The 17,420-nt window shown below is 48.3% G+C and overlaps 1 protein-coding gene and 2 pseudogenes across 1 annotated transcript in view; 2 read left to right on the top strand and 1 right to left on the bottom strand.

Moving 5' to 3' along the window:
* LOC141182832 (uncharacterized) overlaps positions 1-17,420 on the top strand; it is a 618,372-nt gene that overhangs the window by 138,257 nt on the left and 462,695 nt on the right. The window lies entirely within an intron of this gene.
* The window catches only part of LOC141182848 (uncharacterized), a 248,286-nt pseudogene that overhangs the window by 52,496 nt on the left and 178,370 nt on the right, over positions 1-17,420 (bottom strand).
* LOC141182843 (uncharacterized) lies at positions 13,653-15,867 on the top strand (annotated as a pseudogene).

The following is a 17,420-nucleotide window of genomic DNA, read 5'->3' as shown; positions in this document are numbered from 1 at the left end:
GACTAGCCACCTTGGCACTCTTCCCTCTACCTCCCCTTCTAACTTGTCACCCAGCTAGCTGCCTCACTGTCCTGAAGCTCCCTACTACCACCCTCCCCCACATCTACCCCAGTGAGCAGCAGACTCCTTTCCATATTGTCAATGGATCTCAGTGTTGCCAGCTGCTCATTTAGATCCAGAACCTGGGCTTCCAAACGCACAAGATGCGCACATCTCACACAGCAGTATGCACCCATGACCGGCTGTTCCAAGGATTGCATACATGTGGCAAGATGTACACTGGATAGCATTGTCAATTATGGAGCTCATTTCCTAATTGGGATTGCACTAGACAGAAAATTTAAGTAAAAAAGAAATGTAAAGAATTAATAAAATACAGATAGCAATTTCGTCCAAATTCCTCCCTTCCAAATTCCTTGAATCCAAAGTCACTAAATCACAAGTCACACACTTACTTCCGTTTGCACTTACGCTCCGGCCACACTCAGCTCGTTCACACTCGCTATAGAAGAAGATTTAAAGAGTTTTTTTTTTTACCTTTATCAGCAATCCAACCTACAGCTCAATGCACTTCCAAAGGACTTCCAAGTGCTGCGGAATATGATGGCGCTATATAACTAAAAATTGTTGTTATTATTATATTAAAGTACAAATATTTATCATAACATTAGAAACAGCAAAAAATAGATTTTTTTACTCTGCATAAGTTCTTCATACAGCTGAATTTCACCACCACTAAAGGATTAGGTGGCTTATAGCAGAGTGTAACACGTTTGCAAGAGGAAAAGAAAAAAATATGTTTTGTTCTCTGGCTAGCTACAGAAAACATCTATTTTTTTACTCTGAAAATAACAGAAGTTCACCGCCTCTAAAGTAGTAGCTGGCTTATAGCAGAGTGTATCAAGTTTGTCACAGAAAAAAATTTTTTTTGGACTCTGCCTAGCAAGAGAAAAAAAATCTATTTTTTTTACCCTGAAAACAGCTGAAGTTCAATGCCACTAAAGTAGTAGGTGGCTTTTAGCAGAGTGTATCACGTTTGCGACAGATAAAAATACTTTTGTGGACTCTGCGTAGCAACAGAAAAAATATTTTTTTTTTACTGTGCATACAGCTGAATTTCACCCAGCAAAAAATGACAAAGTGGGCTACTATAGCTTGCACTATCACATTAGTAAATGAAAAAAAGTCTGCATCCAGCTGAATTTCAACCCCACAAAATCAAAAGTTGGGCTACAAGGGCTTGCTTGCGTTATCACATTAGCAAGTGTAAAAATATATACAGTACAGACCAAAAGTTTGGAAACACCTTCTCATTTAAAGATTTTTTGTATTTTCATGACTATGAAAATTGTACATTCACACTGAAGGCATCAAAACTATGAACTACCACATGTGGAATTATATACTTAACAAAAAAGTGTGAAACAACTGAAAATATGTCTGATATTCTAGGTTCTTCAAAGTAGCCACCTTTTGCTTTGATGACTGCTTTGCACACTCTTGGCATTCTCTTGATGAGCTTCAAGAGGTAGTCACCGGAAATGGTTTTCACTTCACAGGTGTGCCCTGTCAGGTTTAATAAGTGGGATTTCTTGCCTTATAAATGGGGTTGGGACCATCAGTTGTGTTGTGCAGAAGTCTGGAGGATACACAGCTGATAGTCCTACTGAATAGACTGTTAGAATTTGTATTATGGCAAGAAAAAAGCAGCTAAGTAAAGAAAAATGAGTGGCAATCATTACTTTAAGAAATGAAGGTCGGTCAGTGCGAAAAATTGGGAAAACTTTGAATGTGTCCCCAAGTCCAGTTGCAAAAACCATCAAGCGCTACAAAGAAACTGGCTCACATGAGGACCGCCCCAGGAAAGGAAGACCAAGAGTCACCTCTGCTTCTGAGGATAAGTTTATCCGAATGACCAGCCTCAGAAATCGCAGGTTAACAGCAGCTCAGATTAGAGACCAGGTCAATGCCACACAGAGTTCTAGCAGCAGACACATCTCTTCAACAACTGTTAAGAGGAGACTTTGTGCAGCAGGCCTTCATGGTATAATAGCTGCTAGGAAACCACTGCTAAGGACAGGCAACAAGTAGAAGAGACATGTTTGGGCTAAAGAACACAAGGAATGGACATTAGACCAGTGGAAATCTGTGCTTTGGTCTGATGAGTCCAAATTTGAGATCTTTGGTCCAACCACCGTGTCTTTGTGCGACGCAGAAAAGGTGAACGGATGGACTCTACATGCTTGGTTCACACCGTGAAGCATGGAGGAGGAGGTGTGATGGTGTGGGTGGTGCTTTGCTGGTGACACTGTTGGGGATTTATTCAAAATTGAAGGCATACTGAACCAGCATGGCTACCACAGCATCTTGCAGCGTCATGCTATTCCATCCGGTTTGCGTTTAGTTGGACTATCATTTATTTTTCAACAGGACAATGACCCCAAATACACCTCCAGGCTGTGTAAGGGCTATTTGACCAAGAAGGCGAGTGATGGGGTGCTACGCCAGATGCCTGGCCTCCACAGTCACCAGACCTGAACCCAATCGAGATGGTTTGGGGTGAGCTGGACCGCAGAGTGAAGGCAAAAGGGCCAACAAGTGCTAAGCATCTCTGGGAACTCCTTCAAGATTGTTGGAAGACCATTTCCGGTGACTACCTCTTGAAGCTCATCAAGAGAATGCCAAGAGTGTGCAAAGCAGTCATCAAAGCAAAAGGTGGCTACTTTGAAGGACCTAGAATATAAGACATATTTTCAGTTGTTTCACACTTTTTTGTTAAGTATATAATTCCACATGTGTTAATTCATCATTTTGATGCCTTCAGTGTGAATGTACAATTTTCATAGTCATGAAAATACAGAAAAATCTTTAAATGAGGTGTGTCCAAACTTTTGGTCTGTACTGTATATATGGGATACTCGTGCATACCGCACAATACAAGCAGTGCACAACACAGTTCTATGCCATGGGCCCTTCTGTTTCTGTCTGAATCTCAGTAATTGCATAAGAAAAAAAAAAGTGCTGCAAGGTTGATTTCACAGGCACACAGCAGAGGACTTATCTACGCTATCTGACTTCCAAACAAGCCCTCATCTATCTAGCTAAAATCTCTCATTAAACAGGAGCATATTCAGCAGGAGGGTCTGGCAGCAGTTACATGCGCTTGGGAACGTGGCTGAATGGCGCTGAGGGAACATGGCTGCTCTTTATATAGAGAGGACATGTGATTTTAGCAGCCAATGGCAGAAGCCCTTGTGTCTGGACAGTGTGGATGCTTCCTGTGCTCTGATTGGCTAGCCGCACTTTCCTCACTTAAAGTTACAGGAAAAAAAAAAGATTACAAGCGCTCCGCTGCTCTGACCTCTTCTGCGGTCTCCCCACCCCCCTTCCACTCATTTAACACGCCCCCCACTCATAATAAGCAAGCACTAAGCTAACCAAACTGTTAAAAATCTTGTAGTTGCCCCGCAATCAAGTTTCTGCACTTATTCGCTGAACGTTGCCAATTTTCCTGAATTTAAGTAAAAATGCTCGCCTTTGTGAACACGAATCCGAATGTGCCACACTCGTGCAGAACTTAAAATTGAGATCGGATTTTCAACATATTTGCTCATCAATATTCACAATAACACTAATTTTGACCAGGGGTGCCCAAACTTTCACATGCCATGGTAAGTCGTAAGGACCATTTATTTCCTACTATCGTTTGTGAAGAATTCCAAAGTTATCACCACATAAAGTACAGAAAAGAAGTTTTTTTTGTCCTGATGAAGAAGTCTGTAGTACTTTGAAATGCGTTGACTAAGTAAAGAAAATGTCTAGGTCTCTTGAAACCAAGTTCATCTTTAATTAAGAAAAAATGGTCACCTGCAGTAGTCAAAGTGCTTTATTTGAGTTTACTACCACTGAAATGTACCACATAGCTTGTAATACTCTATGGGTGAGTAATTGAACCCAGAAAAAAAATGTCAATGCTTTTATGGAGGGTTAGGTAACACTGATTTGTATCACAAAGCACGTAATACTCTATGGATAAATAATTGAATTCAGAAACAAATTTCAACGCTTTTTTGGAGTGTTATATAACACCAAAATCTACCACAAAGCACGTAATACTCTATGAATGACAATATAGTAAATGTTTTCAACCCCCCCAAAAAAGAATGTGGTCAACTGCCTCAGCTATATATTTAGCAATGGACTGCAAAGCCCTAAGCCCTGCCTAAAGACTGTACTTAGCCACTATCTCTAGGCTAAATGCAGAATGTATCTGATACAAACAGCAAAGCACATAATTAGCACTTACAAAGACTGTTAGTATGATGGTTCAGCTACAGCGCCAGTATCAACACTAGAGGTGTCTGATTCATTAAAGTCCTGGACAAGCATTCTTTCACTCCAATAAGAACTGTCCCTGAGCTGTGAAATGGCGTCAGTGTGCCAAGCCTAGCGGCGCCTGTCCTTTTATACCTCTAATGATATAATACGGCCAACCAATCTCAGTAATGGTACTACCAAGATGGCTAAGGCATTACAGTGACTCGCAGGCAATCCCCGCATGTTTATTGGTTGTGTAACAGAAGCCAAATATGCAGGGGCGGGGATTAGAGTTTCAAATTCGAACACTGGCTAATGCTCACCAAGTAACAAGCACATCCAAGCCCCCAGATACTCGAGTGATATCCGGGTATAACCGAGCGCATTCGCTCATCCCTAATGCAGACATAAAACACTCTTTCAATTATTCAAACTCCCTCATAACATTCGTTGGCTAAACCTTGATATCCGCCCCGTACGTGTGAGGTCAGTAAGAGGTTTAGCAATCGGAAAAAACCCCTAAGAAATATCTTATAATAGTTGGCGAATCCTAGAAAACGTTGCCACACTTTCAGGTCACTAGGTTGGACCCAATCTATTATGGCTTTCACCTTCCCAGGATCCATCGTAAACCCATCAGCCGATAAAATGACCCCAAGAATGAAACTTCCTGAACAGAAAAAAATTCTCAATTTTAGCAAACTAAGAATTTTTTGAGCAGTGCAATTTTTTTTAAACATGCAGCGTCAAACCCGCAGCAAATCCTGATCGTGAGCACATATCCTAATACTACACGGACATATTCCTGGTGAGAAATCCAAGTCAGGCAAAAAAATCATCACTGTAAATCACAACAAATCTCCCAATGTAATCAGAGAAATATCATTCAGAAAGTTGTGAAATCCTGTTGGTGCATTGGAGAATCTGAATGGGAGGACGAGATTATCGAATAAATCCTCAGACGATAAAGACGCCGTTTTCCACTCATCACCCTTCTTGCTGAGAATCAAATTGTAAGAACCATTAGGTTCAAGGTTAGGAAAGCATTTAGCCCCCAAAAGCTGATTATAGTTACAGCTCTGCACGGCATACACCTCGTACACATACGGCTCCGCTCCGTACACCTCGTACACACATGGCTCCGCTCCGTACACCTCATACGCGCGCGGCTCCGCACACCTCGTCGCGCGTGGCTCGGCTCTGTACACCTCGTACACACGCGGCTCCACTCCGTACACCTCGTACATGCGCGGCTCCGCTCCATACACCTCGTACACACAAGGCTCCGCTCCGTACACCTCGTACGCGCGCGGCTCCGCTCGGTACACCTCGTACAAGCGCGGCTCCGCTCCGTACACTTCGTACACACGTGGCTCCACTCCGTACACCTCGTACACGCGCAGCTCCGCTCCGTACACCTTGTACACACACAGCTCCGCTCCGTACACCTCGTACGCACATCTCCGCTCCGTACACCTCGTACTCGCGTGGCTCCGCTCCTTACACTTCGTACACACACGCGGCTCCGCACACCTCGTACACATGTGGCTCCGCTCCGTACACCTCGTACACACACACGGCTCCGCTCTGCACACCTCATACACATGCGGCACTGCTCCGTAAACCTCGTACACGTGCGGCTCTGCTCCATACAAACACGGCTCTGCTTCGTAAACCTCATACACTCACGGCTCCCCTCCTTATAAGTCACAAATACACGGCTCCGCTCGGTACACCTCGTACGCGCGCGGCTCCGCTCCGTACACCTCGTGCATGTGCGGCTCTGCTCCTTACACCTCGTACACCCGCGGCTCTGCTCCCTACACCTCCTACACACGCGGCTCTGCTCCCTACACCTCGTACACACGCGGCTCTGCTCCCTACACCTCGCACACACACGTCTCTGCTCCCTACACCTCGTACACACGCGGCTCTGCTCCCTACACCTCGTACACCCGCGGCTCTACTTCCTACACCTCGTACACCCGCGGCTCGGCTCCCTACACCTCGTACACCCGCGGCTCTGCTCCCTACACCTCGTACACCCGCGGCTCTGCTCCCTACACCTCGTACACCCGCGGCTCTGCTCCCTACACCTCGTACACACGAGTCTCTGCTCCCTACACCTCGTACACCCGCGGCTCTGCTCCCTACACCTCGTACACACGCGGCTTCGCTCCCTACACCTCGTACACACGCGGCTCTGCTCCATACACCTCGTACACACGCGGCTCCGCTCCGTACACCTCGTACACACACGGCTTCGCTCCGTACACCTCGTACACGCGCGGCTCTGCTCCCTACACCTCGTACACACACGGCTTCGCTCCGTACACCTCGTACACGCGCGGCTCTGCTCCCTACACCTCGTACACACACGGCTTCGCTCCGTACACCTCGTACACGCGCGGCTCTGCTCCCTACACCTCGTACACACGCGGCTCCGCTCCCTACACCTCGTACACACGCGTCTCCGCTCCCTACACCTCGTACACAAGCGTCTCCGCTCCCTACATCTCGTACACACAAGGCTCCGCTCCCTACACCTCGTACACACAAGGCTCCGCTCCGTACACCTCGTACGCGCGCGGCTCCGCCCCGTACACTTCGTACACACATGGCTCCGCACCGTACACACGTGGCTCCGCTCCGTACACCTCATAAACGCGCTGCGCCCTACACCTCGAACACACAGGGCTCCACTCCCTACACCTCGTACACACACGGCTCCACTCCCTACACCTCGTATACACACGACTCTGCTTCCTACACCTAGTATACACACGGCTCTGCTTCCTACACCTCGTACACACACACGGCTACGCTCCGTACACCTCGTACACGCGCAGCTCCGCTCCGCACACCTTGTACACACAGCTCTACTCCGTACACCTTGTACGCGAGTCCCCGCTCCGTACACGCGTGTCTCCACTGCTTACACTTCGTACACACACGCGGCTCCGCACACCTCGTACACATGTGGGTCCGCTCCGTACACCTCGTACACACGAGTCTCTGCTCCCTACACCTCGTAGACCCGCGGCTCTGCTCCCTACACCTCGTAGACCCGCGGCTCTGCTCCCTACACCTCGTAGACCCGCGGCTCTGCTCCCTACACCTCGTAGACCCGCGGCTCTGCTCCCTACACCTCGTACACACGCGGCTCTGCTCCCTACACCTCGTACACACGCGGCTCTGCTCCCTACACCTCGTACACACGCGGCTCTGCTCCCTACACCTCGTACACACGCGGCTCTGCTCCCTACACCTCGTACACACGCGGCTCCGCTCCCTACACCTCGTACACACGCGGCTCCGCTCCGTACACCTCGTACACACGCGGTTTCGCTCCGTACACCTCGTACACGCGCGGCTCCGCTCCCTACACCTCGTACACGCGCGGCTCCGCTCCGTACACCTCGTACACGCGCGGCTCCGCTCCCTACACCTCGTACACGCGCGGCTCCGCTCCCTACACCTCGTACACATGCGGCTCCGCTCCCTACACCTCGTACACACACGGCTCCACTCCCTACACCTCGTATACACACGGCTCTGCTTCCTACACCTCGTACACACACACGGCTACGCTCCGTACACCTCGTACACGCGCAGCTCCGCTCCGCACACCTTGTACACACAGCTCTACTCTGTACACCTTGTACGCGAGTCCCCGCTCCGTACACTTCGTACACGCCTGTCTCCGCTGCTTACACTTCGTACACACACGCGGCTCCGCACACCTCGTACACATGTGGGTCCGCTCCGTACACCTCATACACACACACGGCTCCGCTCTGCACACCTCGTACACATGCGGCACTGCTCCGTAAACCTCATACACGTGCGGCTCTGCTCCATGCAAACAAGGCTCTGCTTCGTAAACCTCATACACACACGGCTGCCCTCCTTATACGTCACAAATACACGGCTCCGCTCCGTACACCTCGTACGCTCGAGGCTCAGCTCCGTACACCCCGTACACGCGCGGCTCCGCTCCGTACACCTCATACACGCGCGGCTCCGCTCCGTACAGCTCGTACACGCGCGGCTCCACTCCCTACACCTCGTACACGCGCGGCTCCGCTCCCTACACCTCGTACATGCGCGGCTTCGCTCCCTACACCTCGTACATGCGCGGCTTCGCTCCCTACACCTCGTACACGCGCGGCTCCGCTCCCTACACCTCGTACACGCGCGGCTCCGCTCCCTACACCTCGTACACGCGCGGCTCCGCTCCCTACACACGCGGCTCTGCTCCATACACCTCGTACATGCGCGGCTCCGCTCCGTACACCTCGTACACACACGGCTTCGCTCCGTACACCTCGTACACGCGCGGCTCTGCTCCCTACACCTCGTACACACGCGGCTCCGCTCCCTACACCTCGTACACACGCGTCTCCGCTCCCTACACCTCGTACACAAGCGTCTCCGCTCCCTACATCTCGTACACACAAGGCTCCGCTCCCTACACCTCGTACACACAAGGCTCCGCTCCGTACACCTCGTACGCGCGCGGCTCCGCCCCGTACACTTCGTACACACATGGCTCCGCATCGTACACACGTGGCTTCGCTCCGTACACCTCATAAACGCGCTGCGCCCTACACCTCGAACACACAGGGCTCCACTCCCTACACCTCGTACACACACGGCTCCACTCCCTACACCTCGTATACACACGACTCTGCTTCCTACACCTAGTATACACACGGCTCTGCTTCCTACACCTCGTACACACACACGGCTACGCTCCGTACACCTCGTACACGCGCAGCTCCGCTCCGCACACCTTGTACACACAGCTCTACTCCGTACACCTTGTACGCGAGTCCCCGCTCCGTACACGCGTGTCTCCGCTGCTTACACTTCGTACACACACGCGGCTCCGCACACCTCGTACACATGTGGGTCCGCTCCGTACACCTCGTACACACGAGTCTCTGCTCCCTACACCTCGTAGACCCGCGGCTCTGCTCCCTACACCTCGTAGACCCGCGGCTCTGCTCCCTACACCTCGTACACACGCGGCTCTGCTCCCTACACCTCGTACACACGCGGCTCTGCTCCCTACACCTCGTACACACGCGGCTCTGCTCCCTACACCTCGTACACACGCGGCTCTGCTCCCTACACCTCGTACACACGCGGCTCCGCTCCCTACACCTCGTACACACGCGGCTCCGCTCCCTACACCTCGTACACGCGCGGTTTCGCTCCGTACACCTCGTACACGCGCGGCTCCGCTCCCTACACCTCGTACACGCGCGGCTCCGCTCCCTACACCTCGTACACACGCGGCTCCGCTCCCTACACCTCGTACACACGCGGCTCCGCTCCCTACACCTCGTACACACGCGGCTCCGCTCCCTACACCTCGTACACACGCGGCTCCGCTCCCTACATCTCGTACACACAAGGCTCCGGTCCCTACACCTCGTACACACAAGGCTCCGCTCCGTACACCTCGTACAAGCGTGACTCTGCCCCGTACACTTCGTACACACATGGCTCCGCACCGTACACATGTGGCTCCGCTCCGTACACCTCATATACGCGCTGCGCCCTACACCTCGAACACACAGGGCTCCACTCCCTACACCTCGTACACACACGGCTCCACTCCCTACACCTCGTATACACACGGCTCTGCTTCCTACACTTCGTACACACACACGGCTACGCTCCGTACACCTCGTACACGCGCAGCTCCGCTCCGCACACCTTGTACACACAGCTCTACTCTGTACACCTTGTACGCGAGTCCCCGCTCCGTACACTTCGTACACGCCTGTCTCCGCTGCTTACACCTCATACACACACACGGCTCCGCTCTGCACACCTCGTACACATGCGGCACTGCTCCGTAAACCTCATACACGTGCGGCTCTGCTCCATGCAAACAAGGCTCTGCTTCGTAAACCTCATACACACACGGCTGCCCTCCTTATACGTCACAAATACACAGCTCCGCTCCGTACACCTCGTACGCTCGAGGCTCAGCTCCGTACACCCCGTACACGCGCGGCTCCGCTCCGTACACTTCATACACGCGCGGCTCCGCTCCGTACACTTCGTACACGCGCGGCTCCGCTCCGTACACTTCGTACACGCGCGGCTCCGCTCCGTACACTTCGTACACGCGCGGCTCCGCTCCGTACACTTCGTACACGCGCGGCTCCGCTCCGTACACTTCGTACACGCGCGGCTCCGCTCCGTACACCTCGTACACGCGCGGCTTCGCTCCCTACACCTCGTACACGCGCGGCTTCGCTCCCTACACCTCGTACACGCGCGGCTCCGCTCCCTACACCTCGTACACGCGCGGCTCCGCTCCCTACACCTCGTACACGCGCGGCTCCGCTCCCTACACCTCGTACACGCGCGGCTCCGCTCCCTACACCTCGTTCACGCGCGGCTCCGCTCCCTACACCTCGTTCACGCGCGGCTCCGCTCCCTACACCTCGTACACGCGCGGCTCCGCTCCCTACACCTCGTACACGCGCGGCTCCGCTCCCTACACCTCGTACACGCGCGGCTCCGCTCCCTACACCTCGTACACGCGCGGCTCCGCTCCCTACACCTCGTACACGCGCGGCTCCGCTCCCTACACCTCGTACACACGCGGCTCCGCTCCCTACACCTCGTACACGCGCGGCTCCGCTCCCTCCACCTCGTACACGCGCGGCTTGGCTCCGTACACCTCGTACACACGCGGCTCACCTCCGTACAAACACCTCGTACCAGCGCGGCTCCGCTCCATACAACTCGTACTTGCGCGGCTCCGCTCCATACAACTCGTACTTGCGCGGCTCTGCTCCGTACACCTTGTACACGTGCGGCTCTGCTCCGTACACCTTGTACACGTGCGGCTCCGCTCCGTACACCTCATACACACACGGCTCCGCTCCGTACTCCTCGTACACACGCGGCTCCGCTCCGTACACCTCGTACACACACGGCTCCGCTCCGTACACCTCGTACACACACGGCTCTGCTACATCCACACTGTAAACCCCTGATGAGCGGTGTAAAGAGGAGATTCCTACATATGACTACCCAGGTGAGTAGTAACCACTAAATGCAGAGAAGTCACAGATTCTTCTCAGTCAGCGGCTGTGGCTGCTTTATCGGTGGTGTAGTCCGGCTGTATCACAATCGTGTGATCACCATTTTGCCGCTAGACCACAACATTCTCACCCACCAAAAATTGTTCAAATGACTTTAGGAATTGAAAGCCCTTTTCTATAGTGCTTACAACCTGGAGGATCCACCTACTCACTGGGATTAGAAGACGCTGACCCTTACCTGACCAGATCTGTAAACTACAAAGCCAAAATTACAGCATACGTAGAATGTACTGACAAGTTAGAAAATCACTTGAAGAAAAATATTATGATGAATCTGTAAGAGAAAGTGGAGGGTAATGATGCTGTTGGCTTCCTAGATCCCTGATATCTTATTGGATGAATCTACCTTCTCTCCCTTCTGTGCTGCTGAATGTGCTCATATGGTCCCTACATGTTCCTACATGACCAGGTCCAGTCTTTCTGGCCAAACTTCACTTTTATGATCGACAGCATTAAATGTGCAGTGAGGACCAAGAACGGATTTCTGTACAAAAACAGCAGAGTTTCCCTTTATCCTGACTTTTCAATTTCTTTTTAACCCAACTAACTTCAAACAGGATTGTGATAAACTATACAGAAAACATTACACCTGTGCCATGATATATCTCTAAGCTGTGCGTGGCTGATGGATGTAATATACATTTATTCACGCCTGCAGGAGATGTGTTGGCTCCAGCCCTGGTTTAATGGATTCACTCCACGTCATCAATTCCATTATGTTTTCAATCCTAAAGAATTCAGATTACTGCACAATCTCTCCTGAAATGGGGGCACTAATACTTTCTCTACTCTTCTGGTCAGGACTCATAGTAGCTCCAATGGTCCACCATAAATGAGTGCAACTCCGGTTTAGTAATGGAGTTCTCCCCTCATACATACGTTGTTGTTGGGGATGTAACATTTTTTTATGTCTTTTTTTTAACAGGTTCATTCTGTATGATAGTTTGATTGTGGTGGGATCGGCCGGCCTCACTTATGTGAGACTGTAACTCCCTAGTAGTCTTTATAAAAAGATCTCCATTACTTCTTCCAAATGCCCAAGATCTAAATTTAAGACACCTCAGCTCTGCACTATTATAAAAAGTTCTCTTTAAATGTCTAATTTTTTTTCTTGAAACTCATCTGATAGAAAATATTGTCCCTTACGATAATTTAGATTCCCAAGAGCCTCCGAGCCCCATACTCTAATTACCCCAGAAAGGTTTCACCACTAGTTACTCTTTATTTTTTTCTGAAGAATACAGTTCAGCTTCATCATTTCAGTAGTTGTGTTATTGGCTTTGGTCACAGTTTTGCCCATCATCCTTTAACTTTTTTAACCCCTCCATATGGATCTGGACTTACTTAGAGACCTCTAGGCTTGGGCCACGGTGTTACCTGCTGTTCTGTGGAGTGAGATGGGAAGGAGAATAATCAAGTAGACGGATCGCTATCAGGAGGACAGAGAAAATACAAAATCAATAGACACAAGAGTGGTCAGTAAACGGGCCGGGGTCACAACTGGAAACAAATACACAAGCTGGGAGCTGAGCACAGAGGACTGAACCAGAGGAGAACAAGGCTGTATCTGGTAGCTTATAGCAATATGCTTTAAGATTTAGTAGGGTGCGGTGCTTTCCCATTGGCTGAAGTAGGGAGCAGATTACTTCAGCTGGACAGCACACACACCCATACTGCCAGACTGGATGGTAATACTGGTCCCAGGCACTCTAATCTTAGGGGCTGGACAGAGCCAGAGCTTTTGATTCTGATATCTCCTCCATCACCAACGCCGCCTGCAGAATGAATAAGGCGGCTCCTGCTGCGAGAAGCAGACGTCGCAGGAGCTGATCCCAGAGAAAATGGGACACACCAATTGCAGAAGTTCTAATATGACAAAATGGTAGAAATCCCCATAGAGTAGTGACGATTTTGACTTCACAGCCACTTTCCGGAAATTAGCACGCCGCGGATGTTGGAGAGTGAAAATAGCAAATCTGCCATTTTATTGCCCAACACATAGTGCCGAGATTGTGCTCCAGGAGACACACACACCGTAAATTAAGTCTATTAGACTGTGAACTGTCATTGTCTTGGTGAATAATACAATATTTTTTACATAACTTGCCATTTCTACGGACAATTTAAGTAGAAATATTCAAAAATATAAAATTCAAGGATATTTTATTAAAAAATAACAATTTGTTTTATTCTTAGCAGATGACTGTACCAAGAGATCAGAGGAACAGCTGACATCGTCTTCAATTTTTAAATAGTATGAGCTTGATATTACACAGGATACAACTGAAGTGAATGCCATTACTCCAGATATACCATCATCCCTTCACAGCAAAGATCTGTCATCTGATCCTATGAAACAGGTTATATCTTCTGATTCATTACCGACTACTAAGGAAATTCAAAGTCACAAAATAAGTATTAAAAAACGAACTGCTCCCAAAGCAAAGAAGTCATTTTCACATTCAGAATATGGAAATGGTTATCCCCTCTTTCCCCTTTATTTTCTTAAACATCAAAAAAATCACACAGTGAAGAATAGATTTTCTTGTTCCTGGTGTGGGAGATGTTTTAACCAGAAATCAGATCTTGTTAGGCACCAGAGAACTCACTCAGGGGAGAAGCCATTTTCATGTTGAGAATGTGGGAAATATTTTATCCAGAAATGGAATCTTGTTATACACCAGAGAACTCACACAGGGGAGAAGCCTTTTTCATGTTCAGAATGTGGGAAATGTTTTAACCATAAATCAGTTTTGGTGAATCACCAGAGAACCCACACAGGGGAGAAGCCTTTTTACTGTTTAGAATGTGGGAAATGTTTTAACCAAAAATCAGCTTTGGTTAAGCACAAGAGAACCCACACGGCGGAGAAGCCTTTTTCCTGTTCAGAATGTGGGAAATGTTTTAACCAGAAATCAGATTTGGTTAGTCACCAGAGAACCCACACAGGGGAGAAGCCTTTTTCATGTTCAGAATGTGGGAAATGTTTTGTATTCAAATTTTACCTTGTTAGTCACCAGAGAACTCACACAAGAGAGAAGCCTTTTTCATGTTCGGAATGTGGGAAATGTTTTGTATGCAAATCCCACCTTGCTAGTCACCAGAGAACTCACACAGGGTAGAAGCCATTTTCATGTTCAGAGTGTGGGAAAAGTTGTAACCAGAAGTCAGATTTCATTAAGCACCAGAGAACCCACACAGGGGAAAAGCCTTTTTCTTGCTCAGAATGTGGAAAATGTTTTGTATGCAAATCACACCTTGTTAGTCACCAGAGAACTCACACAGGGGAGAAGCATTTTTCATGTTCAGAGTGTGGGAAACGTTTTAACCACAAGTCAGATTTCATTAAGCACCAGAGAACCCACACAGGGGAAAAGCCTTTTTCTTGCTCAGAATGTGGAAAATGTTTTAACCAGAAGGTGCATCTTGATAGCCACCAGAGAACTCACACAGGGAAGAAGTATTTTCCATGTTCAGAATGTGGGAAATGTTTTATCCAGAAATGGAATCTTGTTATATACCAGAGAATCCACACAGGAGAGAAGCCTTTTTCATGTTTAGAATGTGGGAAATGTTTTAACCAGAAATCGCATTTTGTTAGACACCAGAGGACCCACACAGGGAAAAAGCCTTTTTCCTGTTCATAGAATCATAGAATGTTAGAGTTGGAAGGGACGTCCAGAGTCATCGTGTCCAGCCTCCTGCTCTTTGCAGGATTTACCAAACCAGCTCAGACAGATGCCTGTCCAGACTCTGTTTGAAGACTTCCATTGAAGGAGAGCTCACCACCTTTTGTGGCAGCCTGTTCCACTCATTGAACACCCTCACTGTCAAAATGTTTTTTCTAATATCTAGTCTGTATCCTCTCCCTTTCAGTTTCATTCCATTGCTTCTCGTGTTTCCATGTGCAAATGAGTGTAACTACACTGTGACATCCCTTCAGATATTTGTAGACCGCTTTTAAGACTCGTCTTAGCCTTCATTTTTGCTAGCTTAACATTCCCAAATCCTTTAACCTTTCCTCATAGGCCATAGTTTGCAGTCCTTTCGCCATTTTGGTCGCTCTTCTTTGAACTTGCTCCAGTTTTTCAATGTCCTTTTTAAAATGTGGTTCCCAGAACTAGACACTATTCCAGATGAGGCCTGGCCAAGGAGGAGTACAGAGTGATAACTACTTCACGTGATCTAGACTATGCTTCTCTTAATACATCCCAGAACTGTATTTGCCTTTTTTGCTGCTGCAGCACACTGTTGACTCAAGTGTTAAAAAGGGCTGTTGCTTAGTTCTATTCCTCCCATTCTGTAACTGTAATTTTCCTTTTCCTTGCACAGATGTAGAATCTTGCATTTCTCCCTGTTAATTACCATTTTATTAGTCGCTGCCCATTGTTCAAACTTATCTAGATCCTTTAGAATCCTTTCTCTGTCTTCTCTAGTGTTCGCTATCCCTCCTAGTTTTGCATCATCTGTAAATTTGATTACTTTACCTTCAGTTCCCTTATCTAGATCATCTATAAAAATGTTGAACAACATTGGGGCCAGGACAGAGCCTTGTGGTACCCCACTTGAAACACTCTTCCAATTGGATGACCAATCATTTTTACCACTCTTTGCGTACGATCACTGAGCCAGTTATGAATCCACCTAACCGTAGCCTTGTCAATCTCATACTTGGTCATTTTTTCAATAAGGATAGTATGGATAGTATGAGATACTTTATCAAATGGTTTGCTGCCGTTGAGATTTATTATATCTACCGCATTTCCCTGATCCAGCCTCACAGTGATTTCATCATAGTAGGGAATTAGATTAGTCTGTTATAACTTGTTTGCTACAAATCCATGCTGGCTCTGGTTCATTACTGTATTTTTTATCCAAGTACTTGCATACATGCTGTTTAATTATTTGTTCAAAGATCTTTCCTGGTATAGAAGTAAGGCTCACTGGCCTGTAATTTCTAGGCTCCATCTTCTTTCCTTTTTTGAAGATAGGAACAACATTTGCCCTTCTCCAATCTTCTGGGATGTCTCCTACAGGATTTTTCAAAGATTCTGGCTAGTGGTTCTGCAATTTACTATGCTAACTCTTTAATACCCTAGGATGTAATTTATCTGGACCACAGCTTTTAATCTTAATCAGCCAGACGTTTAGATTTGTTAAGCCAGGAGAAATACACTATTATCTTTGTTGACTTTTGAATGTGTGTGTTTCTTTGGCTAATAATAATAATTTTTATTTATATAGCGCCAACATATTCCGCAGCACTTTATAATTAAGTAGGGACATGTACAGACAATAAAAACAATACAATGTATGACATTTCAACAGTCATATGAGGAATGAGGGCCCTGCTCGCAAGCTTACAATCTATATGGAAATAGGGGGACACAATAGGTAGAACATGGTCATCAGCCAGTATCAGTATCTAAGTGCAGTTACTGTGTGCCATTGGTTGCATGGAGGATGCGGAGACAGATGAATAGGCAGGAGCAGATTAAGATGAACATTTAGAAGGGAACGGGAGAGTTAGGTTAGTGAGTTGAGGTGATAGGTTTGTCCAAACAGATGTGTTTTTAAAGCACGTTTGAAAACATGGGGGCTAGATATTAGTTGAATCGTTTGAGGTAGTGCATTCCAGGAAACTGGCGCAGCATGAGAGAAGTCTTGGAGACGGATTAAGTGAAGTTCGGATTAAGGAGGATGTTAGTCTTAGATCAGTTGCAGAATGGAGGGCACGGGAAGGGTGATAGACAGAAATGAGGGAAGAGATATAGGGCGGTGCAGAACTGTGGAGAGCTTTGTGGGTGAGAAAGATGAGTTTTTATTGTATTCTGTAGTAAATGGGTAACCAGTGTAATGACTGGCACAGGGTAGAGGCGTCAGTGAAGCGGACTGATAGAAATGCTACCCTGGCTGCTGCATTAAGAATGGACTGGAGAGGAGTTTGTTTAGAGGGAGGGCTGGTCAAGA

Source organism: Phyllobates terribilis, unplaced genomic scaffold, assembly GCF_046119375.1.
Source record: "Phyllobates terribilis strain yellow unplaced genomic scaffold, ASM4611937v1 Scaffold_36__1_contigs__length_13169755, whole genome shotgun sequence".
Taxonomy (NCBI): Eukaryota; Metazoa; Chordata; class Amphibia; order Anura; family Dendrobatidae; genus Phyllobates; species Phyllobates terribilis.
The sequence above is the reverse complement of the archived record's forward strand: the minus strand, read 5'-3'. Positions and strand labels throughout refer to the sequence as shown.